The sequence below is a fragment of the Pseudophryne corroboree genome, chromosome 1 (genome assembly GCF_028390025.1).
Source record: "Pseudophryne corroboree isolate aPseCor3 chromosome 1, aPseCor3.hap2, whole genome shotgun sequence".
Classification (NCBI taxonomy): domain Eukaryota; kingdom Metazoa; phylum Chordata; class Amphibia; order Anura; family Myobatrachidae; genus Pseudophryne; species Pseudophryne corroboree.
In genome coordinates this window covers 600342927-600356495 of record NC_086444.1, presented here as the reverse complement: position 1 = coordinate 600356495, position 13569 = coordinate 600342927, and positions in this window count along the sequence as shown.

Sequence of the window (13569 nt, the reverse complement as noted above, 5' to 3'; positions counted from 1 at the left end):
ACATCTGGCACTGTGGGGCATATCTGGCATATCTGGCAGCATGAGGGCACATCTGGCACTGTGGGGCATATCTGGCAGCATGAGGGCACATCTGGCACTGTGGGGCATATCTGGCACATCTGGCAGCATGAGGGCACATCTGGCACTGTGGGGCATATCTGACATATCTGGCAGCATGAGGGCACATCTGGCACTGTGGGGCATATCTGGCATATCTGGCAGCATGAGGGCACATCTGGCACTGTGGGGCATATCTGACATATCTGGCAGCATGAGGGCACATCTGGCACTGTGGGGCATATCTGGCATATCTGGCAGCATGAGGGCACATCTGGCACTATGGGGCATATCTGGCATATCTGGCAGCATGAGGGCACATCTGGCACTGTGGGGCATATCTGGCAGCATAAAGGCATATCCGGCATATCTGGCACTGTGGGGCATATCTGGCACTGTGAGGCATATCTGGCAGAATGAGGGCATATCTGGCACTGTGGGGCATATCTGGCAGCATGAGGGCATATCTGGCACTGTGGGGCATATCTGGCAGCATGAGGGCATATCTGGCACTGTGGGGCATATCTGGCAGTATGAGGGCATATCTGGCAGTATGAGGGCTGTGTACGGCTAGAGCTGCATTTCCCACCCTAGGCTTATACTCGAGTCAATGAGTTTTCCCAGGTTTTTGTGGTAAAATTAGGTGCCTCGGCTTATATTCGGGTCGACTTATACTCGAGTATATACGGTACATTGACCATAAATAATTTGAATTGGTCCTGGAACACCAATCCAAGGCACCCTTGCAAGTGTCCTGAGGTACCCCAGGGTGCCACGGCACACAGTTTGAGAACCATTGCTTTAACCATTTTCATTTAATTTCCATATTCAATATTGTGGGCTAGAGAGAAAACTTCTCATATGCTGTAATTAGATGCCTCTTGCTAAACATTTATTACAAGTTATCAATAGTGGGGAACATTGAATAGAGTTCTGTAAATTTCAAGTACGTGTACAATTTTCTTAATATCAAGAAAAAAAGTAGTAAAACACAATGTAAAAGTCCCCAGCAAATTACACGTATGTAAATTTGCTTGAACTTGACCTTTGCCCCTGATTAAATGGAGATGTGGGCAGGGAAGGGTCAGTGTAACGTACGTTGGGTACAGCAAGGTTATATAACTACAAACAGATGTTGAGGTGTATATATGCCTGCCAATAGCCTCATCAAGTGCAGGTTACTGAGAGCTGGATGCAAATACACATTATTGATGATGATGATGATGATGATGATGATGATGATGATGATGATGACCAGAACAAACATATTCTTATTCTGTTTTTATGTGCTCCATAAATGATGTTTAGTTTGCATGTGTCCAGTGAGTCAATAACAAACAGTAAAAAGTGTGGCCATGGAATGGTAACACGCCATTACCAAGGTGCATGTCCACTTCATTGTCTTTGGAAATGCCTTCATAAAATCCATCTTTGTGGGTTTTCTGATAACCCTGAAAATGAACATCCTAAAGTGCTGTTTCTAGACAATTTGGCACCCAGTGTGAATTTTGTAAAAAAAAATATTAAAATGTGCATGCCCGGAAAAGGGGTGTGGCAGCGATAAAAGGGGCGTGGTCTTGCAGGAAAAGACTACCTTACACACCAGTTATGCCCCTGACACTATATTATGCATCGCACAATAATGCCCCTTACAGTTATGCCCCACAGCTAAGCCCTGATACCATATTAAGCCCCACACAGTAATGCCCCTTACACATTATAGCTCACAGTTATGCCCCTGATGCCATAATATGCCCCACACAGTAATGCCCCTCACACATTATGGCATGAGCAGTGAGGCTACTTACTCTTATACTGACTGTACATTGTCAGGGGTTGGTGCCCATGTCTTCACCAATTCTCCCAGTTTGTTGTCAAAGATTGGTGCCAGCATCTTACACCTCTTCTACCAGCTCATTTCCAGGGGTTGGGCCACCATCTTCCTCCCATTATTTTTTTCGGCTGCCGGCGGGTGAGCGTGTTCCCGGTACTTTCGGGTAGCACAGTGAGCTCCTGCATCATGTCTCTGACACTAAAGGTCCAGTAGGACCTCTAGCATATTTCCAATCAGGCGCCAGTCATTTTGGCAGAGCCATTTTGGCAGCCCACATGAAATACAGCTGCAGACAGTGGCTGGGGTCCCGTGCGATTGAACGGTTTGTCCAGCACATGACACGTATCCCGTCAGTTGCAAAATATAAAAAAAAGTCATAATGGCAAAAAATAAATAATCACCTGGCCTCATTTGACCAATTACATACCTTTTTATAATGCATTCCAACACCAAATTCTCACACACGCTGACAGATTTCCCAGCGCAGTCAAAATGACATTACATGCGTCGACGCATAGGTGCATTAACTGACTCACAGGGGGTGTGTCTACGAAGTGCAACCATCACCAGGGTAATTGGGCTATAGTCAGGGCCGGATTAACAATGGGGCGGGTGGAGCTGCAGCTCCAGGCCCGCCCATGCAAACAGGTCCACAGGATCCTCCTTCAGTGCTGTGCAGCCAGTGGTGATATGAGGAAAAATCGATCAACAAACAGAGGTTCCATCCACGGGGCTGTCTGAAGCTCCGCACCCTGGCCATCCGAAGCTCCGCCCCATGTTCGTTCGAAACTCCGACCCTTTCTTTGAAGCTGTAACCCTCAGTCACCTGAAGTCCATGCATTCACTTCCCCACCGATCAGCAAACAGAGATTCCATCCATGGGGCTGTCCGAAGCTCCGCCCCCTGGCCAGCCGATGCTCCGCCCCCTGTTCGATCGAAACCCCGCCCCTTTCTCTGAAGCTGTGAGGCTCAGTCACCTGAGGTCAGAGGCGGAACCAGTGGGGGTGCTAGGGGGCACCAGCCAAAATCTTGCCTAGGGCATCATATAGGTTAGGGCCGGCTCTAACCGAGGTGGTACGAAGCCCCGCCCCTGCCCACTGTTCATCCGAAACTCCGCCCCTTTCTCTGAAGCTGTGCGGCTCAGTCACCTGAAGTCCATGCACTCCCCCACTGTTCCTCAGCATGTGATTTCAGCTGGCAGCAGTACACTAATCATGCAAGTCAGAGCTGCTGCTGTGGGTGGAGCATAGGAGGAAATGCAGGTGTCACTGGATGCTTGCAGACCACAGCACACAGGCATGCCCAAAGAACCTTCCTGCAGGTCAGCATAAACAGTGTGTCCCCTTCCTTGTCTAGGTACTTGTGTGTACCAGTTTCAAAACAGGTTGTCAGTGCGCCTTGTGCAGCCCAAAAGCAGCGCCATTAAATCTGCGCACCATGGGGAGGGTGGGCAAGAGCGCCTTTACCCCGTAACTAGGGTGCACAGGTTGCAGCGGAAGGTGAGTAAGGTTGGCTCCACACCACCCGTATTAAAAGCCCTGGTGTCTATATACAGTGTGTGTATAAAGAGGGTCATTCAGACCTGATCGCTCGCTAGCGTTTTTTGCAGCGCTGCGATCAGGTCAGAACTGCTGTGACTTTCAGGTCAGCGGTGAGGTCACTTTCGGTCAACCGCTGACCTGAAAGTTCCCACCATTGGTTACAATGGAGCGCATAGGCGCTACATTGTAACACTGCCGTGTGCCGCCTGTCATACAGTACAGGAGCACACAGCCGATCAGGAGGGTGCCACAACGTGGCGCTCCCTGATTGGCTGAAGAAACCCACTTAGACATCAGTCAGAGGGGGTTTCTGGCATTTGGGGAAAGGGGTCCCATGTGAAAACATGGGGCCCCTTTCAGTTCGTGGTCGGGTGTCCCGTTTTTTTTATTTTTACAAGTACGTGGATTACAAATGGATTATCCGAGGAGCCCTCTACACTGGATTTGGTGAGTAGGATTTTTTCAACAGGTACACCATGGATTCTACTGGAGAAGTGGACCGACCCTCGTGTGAACATAAGGTAAGTATGTGTATATGGTGGTGTGTATGTATGCATTAAAGTTATACTTTCAAGGTGTGTGTGTAATGTCTTTATTGGGGTATTTTTTTAGTAGTAGTACTACAGGTACCAGCGGGCCCGGTTTTCCGCCGTATGCTGGTACTTGTGGTTCTCCAAGTACCAGCTTGCGGGGGAGGCTTGCTGGGACTTGTAGTACTGCTACTAAAAACAATATTCATTACTTTCAACAAAGGCTATCAGCCTCCCATCCGCAGCCCATTGGATGGGGGGGACAGCCTCGGGCTTCACCCCTGGCCCTTGGGTGGCTGGGGGGGGGGACCCCTTGATTGAAGGGGTCCCCACTCCCCCAGGGTACCCCGGCCAGGGGTGACTAGTTGGATATTTGATGCCACGGCCGCAAGGCACTGTATAAAAGTGACCCCCGGCTGTGGCATTATCTGTCCAGCTAGTGGAGCCCGGTGCTGGTTTCAAAAATACGGGGGACCCCTACGCTTTTTGTCCCCCGTATTTTTGGAACCAGGACCAGGCGCAGAGCCCGGTGCTGGTTGCTTAAATATGGGGGAACCCCTGTCAATTTTTTTCCCATATTTTTGCAACCAGGGCCGGCTCAAAGAGCCCGAGGCTGGTTTGGTTTAGGAGGGGGGACCCCACGCATTTTTTTTTAAAAAATTATAGCATTTCCCACCCCTTCCCACTGAAAAACATGCACGGATCTCATGGATCCGTGCATGCCTATACAAACACGGGATAAAAAAGCAGGTCTGTTTTTTTTTAGCACTTTTTCACGATTTGTATTTTAGCACGGCAGTGTTTGGCTATTGTCGGCAGTGTTTGTGTTTTGCACTTTTTAGTAAATGACCGATTTCTACCAAATTGCAGGCGTATTTGACCGATGGTGTATTGATTCGTGATTTTTTCCTAGCACTTCCAAAATATTACGAATGCCCTCATCACTGCCGTGATTTTTGCTTAGTAAATTACCGAGATGACACTTTGAAGAAAAAACGGCATCTCGGTCAAAATCGGGACCTTAGTAAATATACCCCCATGCAGGGCCGGCAAGAGAAATCTTGGGGCCCGGTACACCAATTTCTCCGGGGCCCCCCACCCTGCCTTGACTCCCCCCCCCCCCTTATAAAGCACAAAGTCGCTGTAAAAAAATTATATATATATATATACACACACATATACTGTATATATATATATATATATATATATATATATAAAATATACAGTATATATATTATAATATATATATATATATATATATATATATGGTCCTTGTATGGGCGGCATACAAGGACCATATACACAGATGCAGATCTGAGGGGAGGGCACCGGAGCAAGGTGAACGGAAGTCCGGAGTGCCAGGGACATTTTTTGCATATACACACATTTATATAGAATAATATGGCAGTACCTTGACATAGTATACAGTATGACAGGCTGTGAGGGTGCCATCCAGGCACGTAGGGAGCAGGGTTGGACAGAGGTAGTGCTGCGGGCAGCTGCTATACGGAGCCCTGACTCACACAGTCAGTGTAGCCTGTGTTTGCTGCTCTGCTGCCCGGCTCTTCAGTGGCAGCGGCAGCAAATCGTCAGACAGGGACGGAGCGGCAGAGAGGCATGCCGCAAGCATAATGAAGGCAACAAAGCGAAGACCAACCAGACCAAGCAAGTGATGGGGCCCCCCTGAAGCTCGGGGCCCGGGAGGGTTGTCCCCTTTGACCCCCCCTGTCGCCGGGCCTGCCCCCATGTAATAATAAAAATGAACAGCTGCATTTTTCGTTTACTATCACTGTGATACAGACAAAAATGCAGCTGATATTCATTATTCAGCAATACTTACCTCTCCTACGAGGTCCGGCGCTGTCTCTCCCCTCGGCATTTTCCGTTCTGCTGGCAGCTTAACGGGCTTCTGTGTCATGTGCATGCACGACCTCCAATCTGCACATATGCATGACAGTTTCACCCTGCTGGCAATGAGGATTGTACTGTTCATGCCATCTATAGCTGGTGAGAACGGTACAGGGGCAAAGTCTATCGCTGTTTGCTGAATACTGAAAGGATGACATAACACCTCTAGTGAGTGCTAAAGGAGTTATCGTTATGCATCGTTGATAAATTGGGTCCTTAATATGTAAATATGTACACACACAAATATATATATATATATATATATATACACACACACACACACACACGGATCATGGATCGGCACTCACCCGTACCTTAATGACACTGACCAATAATACAACAAGCAGCGGCACTCGGAGTTGGAGATGTTAAATAATACAGTGAAGTGATTTTAATCCATTACACAGCAAAGCCAACGGTTTGGGGCATGCACGCCCCTTTGTCAAGGCACCCAAAACCTCCTCTGTGCTGTAATGTCATACTCCCCCCCCCCCCCCCCGCACCTAATGAGAATAAAGGCCACCTCCTTGTGGACCGCGTCTGATCCTGCCTTGGGTCTACTTCACTACAACACAGCCATAGACTCAGTGGGTGAGATTCAATTATTTTTCTCACCAGCAGCCACCCAGCAGAGCAATTCAATAGTTGTTCTGTTCAGGCGTGATCGGCAGTCGGCACTGACATTTCAGCTCAACACTCCACCACATCACTAGTCATACCGCCATAGTGCTTGTCACACCCCCTGCAGCAGCACACAATATGCCCTTCCTGATTTTCAGCTCCAGGCCCATGTGGACCTTAATCTGGCACTGGCTATAGTAAACAAATGTAATAAGCCATAAGCAAAAACTCCATTAGCACTTCTCAAATAAAGAACAACAGCCTATAAATACTATACCTAAAAAAGTGCTAATAACCGCCATACAGTTTAAAACCATGGGCCAAATATAGTAGAGTGAGAGTTTCAGAAAGTGAGAGATTTGGTAAGGTTTTGCAGTTTTTTTTAGGTGGCAATCATTTACACAGCAAGATCAACTTAGTTTTGCAGTGTAAATGATTGCCACTTTAAAAAAAAAACAGAAAAACCTTACCAAATCTCTCACTTTCTGAAACTCTCACTCTATTACATTTGGCCCCAGATTTCTATAATAACAGCGCTATAATGAAACAAAGCAGACAGAGAAAGACTAAAGGGTACTTACATAAATTATAACAGGGGTACTCATATATATCATAACAGGTCCATACAGTCCAGCATTATATACACTGATCAAAAAAATAAAGGGAACACTTAAACAACACAATGTAACTCCAAGTCAATCACACTTCTGTGAAATCAAACTGTCCACTTAGGAAGCAACACTGATTGACAATCAATTTCACATGCTGTTGTGCAAATGGAATAGACAACAGGTGGGAATTATAGGCAATTAGCAAGACACCCCCAATAAAGGAGTTGTTCTGCAGGTGGTGACCACAGACCACTTCTCAGCTCCTATGCTTTCTGGCTGATATTTTGGTCACTTTTGAAAGCTGGCGGTGCTTTCACTCTAGTGGTAGCATGAGACGGGTGTGGTATGGTATGCCGGCGGTCAGGCTCCCGGCGACCAGCATACCGGCGCCGGGAGCCCGACCGCCGCCTTACCGACAGTGTGGCGAGCGCAAATGAGCCCCTTGCGGGCTCGCTGCGCTCGCCACGCTGCGGGCACGGTGGCGCACTACGCGCGCCACGCTATTTTATTCTCCCTCCAGGGGGGTCGTGGACCCCCACGAGGGAGAATAAGTGTCAGTATGCCGGCTGTCGGGATTCCGGCGCCGGTATACTGTGCGCCGGGATCCTGATAGCCGGCATATTGAAGACCAGCCCATGAGACAGAGTCTACAACCCACACAAGTGGCTCAGGTAGTGCAGCTCATCCAGGATGGTACATCAATGCGAGCTGTGGCAAGAAGGTTTGCTGTGTCTGTCATCGTAGTGTCCAGAGCATGGAGGCGCTACCAGGAGACAGGCCAGTACATCAGGAGACGTGGAGGAGGCCGTAGGAGGGCAACAACCCAGCAGCAGGACCGCTACCTCCGCCTTTGTGCAAGGAGGAACAGGAGGAGCACTGCCAGAGCCTAGCAAAATGACCTCCAGCAAGCCACAAATGTGCATGTGTCTACTTAAACGATCAGAAACAGACTCCATGACGGTGGTTTGAGCGCCCGACGTCCACAGGTGGGGGTTGTGCTTACAGCCCAACACCGTGCAGGACGTTTGGCATTTGTCAGAGAACATCAAGATTGGCAAATTCGCCACTGGCGCCCTGTGCTCTTCACAGATGGAAGCAGGTTCTCACTGAGCCTGGAGACGCCAAGGAGAACGTTCTGCTGCCTGCAACATCCTCCAGCATGACCGCTTTGGCAGTGGGTCAGTAATGGTGTGGGTTGGCATTTCTTTGGGGGGCCGCACAGCCCTCCATGTGCTCGCCAGAGGTAGCCTGACTGCCATTAGGTACCGAGAGGAGATCATCAGACCCCTTGTGAGACCATATGCTGGTGCGGTTGGCCCTGGGTTCCTCCTAATGCAAGACAATGCTAGACCTCATGTGGCTGGAGTGTGTCAGCAGTTCCTGCAAGATGAAGGCATTGATGCTATGGACTGGCCCGCCCGTTCCCCAGACCTGAATCCAATTGAGCACATCTGGGACATCATGTCTCGCTCCATCCACCAACGCCACGTTGCACCACAGACTGTCCAGGAGTTGGCGGATGTTTTAGTCCAGGTCTGGGAGGAGATTCCTCAGGAGACCACACGCCACCTCATCAGGAGCATGCCCAGGCATTGTAGGGAGGTCATACAGGCACGTGGAGGCCACACACACTACTGAGCTTCATTTTGACTTGTTTTAAGGACATTACATCAAAGTTGGATCAGCCTGTATTGTGTTTTTCCACTTTAATTTTGAGTGTGACTCCAAATCCAGACCTCCATGGGTTAATAAATTTGATTTCCATTGATAATTTTTGTGTGATTTTGTTGTCAGCACATTCAACTATGTAAAGAACAAAGTAATTAATAAGAATATTTCATTCATTCAGATCTAGGATGTGCTATTTTAGTGTTCCCTTTATTTTTAAGAGCAGTGTATATATATATATATATATATATATATATATACACACAGTATAATATTTATTTATTTATTTACTTTGTGTGTGTGTGTGGGGGGGGGGGGGGGAGGGCGCGCTACATTGCCGCCTTGCCCCGGGTGCCGAAAATCCTAGTTTCGGCCTTGATGTACCAGATTAATAACAGCAATGCACTGTAGAAAATACACCACAGTCCTGTGCATTATAAAGTAATTTATGTACAGTATAATGTATAATTCAAGTGCATAGCCTGGAACCTGATCCCTAGAGGAGGAGATGGGACCCCCACAGGCAGTGGGGCCCACCAGGGGGTTCCCCTGTACCACTGTGAGCCAGTCCAACCCTGCCTGTGACCCTACTAAATTATGCCTAGAGTTCACAATACCAATAGTTTTGGTTTCAATACTTCTATGAGTTCCTTATTTTCAGTGCATGACTCCTCTTACTTTATACAGCATGCTTCTTTTAAGGGAAAAAATATTGGGTATTAGCGAACTTGTTAAAAAAAAAAAAGATAAAATAATCAAAAGTTGGAAACCCTGGTTCTAGTCTTATTCCACTGTTGGTTCTCATTCTGGGGCATTTGTGTTTGGGAAACTCACTCACACAAGCCAGAACTTTAGCGTTCACTCCAAAGTAAGCTCCTGCAGATGATGGCTGTTCATGTGACTGATTATGAAGTGACTTAAGGGCAACTGATCCCATGAGGCAATATGAGAACCGCATCTCATCCAGCACAATCCTTGGGGCAGTGATTAAATTCCCTCCTGGTCTCCAGTCCATTAAACTGCTGCTCCCTAACTCTGCCAGTGATCTGGTCACCAGCCTTTTTTCAGTAATTGATTGCAGAAGGGGTACAAGGTAATGTAAGTTTCCTGCACTTCTTCCTATAATCACTGCAGCATGGTGTGAGCTGCCAGTGACCGGAATATGTGTTTGTGTATGTGCAGTGGGTACAAGACAGCATGACCCTGTATAGATTTATATATGGAGATCATTTACTGGAATCAGGGCAGAGGGCAATAGCATTTTTAACTGGGGACACCAATTAATTTTTACCAACCCTGCTTAAAACCTCACAAAGATGCTATAATTTGTCACAACACCATCTGACATGAAATCCTCTCACTACAAGAAATTAAGCCTTTGCTTTACTTTACTTGAAAGAACAAATTAAATTTGTAGGGGAAAATCCAACAGTTAGAAAGTTGTCAGTATTTGATAAAATAGTAAATACCCATATTTGTAATGAGTTATATCTATGGCATTAGCAACAATATATCATTATATTCCTGTTTCAGTCATTTTTAGCTATATCAAGCAGAAAAATGAGGGAGATGACAGCAATGAGCTTCATTCATACATCCCAACACTGAAGGTCTTCAGTTCAAAGTGAACTGAGGTATGGTCACCACACCCCTCCCTCTAATTAGAGGGTTATGCAGAAAACTGCAGTTTTTATGCTTCACTCCATGGAAGCACCCCTGCATCCAGGGATGAACTGGACCACAGGAGTACAGGGGAAACCCCCAGTGGGCCCCACTGCCTGAGGGAACACCTCCTCTTCTAAGGATCAGGTTCCAGACTGTATGTCACGAACCGATCACTTACCAATGCGGGTTCTGGGGTCCGTTGCTGGCGCGGTTGCTGTGCGGCCGTGTGGGGACGTGGCGTGGTCACCAACAGAGGTGATGCAGGTTCTGGGAGCCGGGAGTGCGGGGACCGAATGGCCGAAGGCGCCACTGTGTGTCTGCACTGCATTATAGGAGGGGCCATGTTGGAGACCAAATGAGCACCTGAGAACACTTGTGAAACACCTGTGGGTAAGTGTTAGCCAATCCCGTGCTTGTGCTGCCTTTAAGTAGGCTGGGATTATGTTACTCCGAGCCAGTGCTTTGTTGTATCTACTCTATGCCCTAGCTCTGTGCTCTCTCCATGATATCCTGTGTAGTTCCAGTGGTCCTGATATCGCCTCTGCTCCCAGGGGTCTGCCTGCAGCCTTTACCTCAAGAGGTCCACCAGCTCCCTGCTGTGCTGTCAGTTAATCGCTCTCCAAGTGGCAACAACTGGAATCCCCGGAGTCCTATCAGAGGTTTCTCTATTCAGTGACTGCCTGCTATAATCACAGTCTGTGGAGGTTTCCACTTCATCCTGGTTCTCATTCTCTAATCATCCAGTTTTACTCATTCTTCACCATTGTTGTCTGCTGCAGTTTCACAGTGCTTCAAGTGTTATCGTCACAACTTGCAAGTATTCCATTCAGTATTGTATTTTCATTGTTGCTGCAATCAAGGACAATTCTTCACAGCCTTCCAGTCTAACCTTTAGCTTCAGTACAAGTCTCTACAGTTATTCATTTATGTCTACAATTTCCAGTTAACACTGCTTACAGTTTGGCACCAATCATCGCTTCATTTGGACAATTCTTCATTCACAAGCATGTTTAAACTCAGTTGTATGAACATTTCTTCAATGCATCTTTAAGACTGTTCCTGCTTATCATTATACCATTAATTGCAGTATATACAGTATATGGGTGGTCATTCCGAGTTGTTCGCTCGTTGCAGATTTTCGTTAAGCTGGGATTTGTTGCTAAATGTGCATGCGCATGGTACGCAGAGCGCATGCGCTAAGTTATTTAACTCAAAACTTAGTAGATTCGCTGGTGTTCCTGCGGCGCTTTTCAGTCGCACTGCTGATCGGTGAATGATTGACAGGAAAGGGGCGTTTCTGGGTGGTAACTGAGCGTTTTCCGGGAGTGTGCTAAAAAACGCAGGCGTGTCAGGGAAAAACGCGGGAGTGTCTGGAGAAACGGGGGAGTAGCTGGCCGAACGCAGGGCGTGTTTGTGACGTCAAACCAGGAACTAAATGGACTGAGCTGGTCGCAATCTAGGAGTAGGTCTGGAGCTATTTAGAAACTGCAAGAAAATATTTCGTAGCAGTACTGCTAATCTTTCGTTCGCTATTCTGCTAAGCTAAGATACACTCCCAGAGGGCGGCAGCCTAGCGTTTGCAATGCTGCTAAAAGCAGCTAGCGAGCGAACAACTCGGAATGAGAGCCATGGTGAATAATAATTGTCATTTAACTCCTTATTGTAACTGTTGCCTTTAATAAATATTTGAAACAGAACTTTCTTCGTCCTCCCTGTTTTCATCATACTCCAGCACCTACACCTTCGGTTGGTCCAGGGTTAACGGATTCACAAAAACACTCGGCCCTGACACTGTACACTTGAATTGCACATTATACATACAATATGTTACCTTATATTGCACATGACTATGGTGCAATCTCTACAGTGCATTGGTGTTATTAATCTGGTATCAGTATTTACTGTAAATACTTATCAAGGGGCCCAGACCATACACCCTCTAATAGTTAGCCAAACCTCTGTGATGGTCAGCCACACAACCTCTGGAGACTGGCCACACTGCTACACATAGGCCCCTATCACTGCATTACCCCGGTGGGCCCTTCATGTTGAAGTCCGACACTGACTGCATCTCTGGTGTGAGGCAGTGGAACCTCTCCCAAACCCCACCTGCCTCCCAAAGTAAATTGGATCTGATTGTAAGATGGTAGGACAGCCCTGCAAAATTAGGACTGTACCACCAAAAGTGAAATGATTGGGACATATGTTCATGTCTCTCTAATTTTCACAAATTTATATAGTGTAGTAAATACACACTTGTGGTGAATGATGAAAATCACAGATCTGTATTAACAACAATTAAGAAGAACAAAACCATGTAAGCAATGAAATAACAGAAACTAATAGATGTTCTACATGGTAATAACCTAGGAGTCATGTCACATAAAGTAAAATAAGTACAGTTAAAAAAAATAATAATAATAATAACAACAGATGGCAATTTGATTGTAAGACTAATGGAAAAACATTACAATTTTTTTTACATTTCAGCTATTAGTGTGAAATGTAATTTTGAGCAAGTGCAGTAAAAAAAAAAAATACAGGGTAATAACAGACAGGGGCAAGATGGCCCTGTTCACAAGTTTACACAGGAAAATAGGAATTTGATACATGAGGATAAGTGCTACCCATTGCACACAGTATACTGGTCCAGCTGGGTTGCAATGGGAAAATGCATAGTAATCTATATGATCCAGGCACACAGCCAGTGGCGTAAGTACCAGAAACAATGAGGTCAGCTGCCGCCGAGCGCCAACCCTAAATGGGCACCTCCTCCATCGCTTCGAAGTCAGGGATTGATTAACTGCAGTGAATCCTGCAGCATGAACCCTGTAGCCGCAGTACCCGCACGGCTGTCAGTAACCGGGGGGAGGAAGCGGGGGGAGGGTCACCAATGGAGCCTGATGAGCGGTTAATGTCTCCATACAGGGGGCGTGGTGTAGGCGGAGCAGCACTCATGGCTCCCGCTACTCCCACACTACGCAGCTAGTAAAGAAACACTGATCCTAGGTCCTGGGTGCTTCGGGCTCATCCACTGATCTCCCCTGCGGCAGACATGATATCAGCGGCAGTAAGCACTCCACCTGAATACCAGTGCGGTGTTGTAAGAGCCGTTGTAAGAGCTGTGTCTTGGG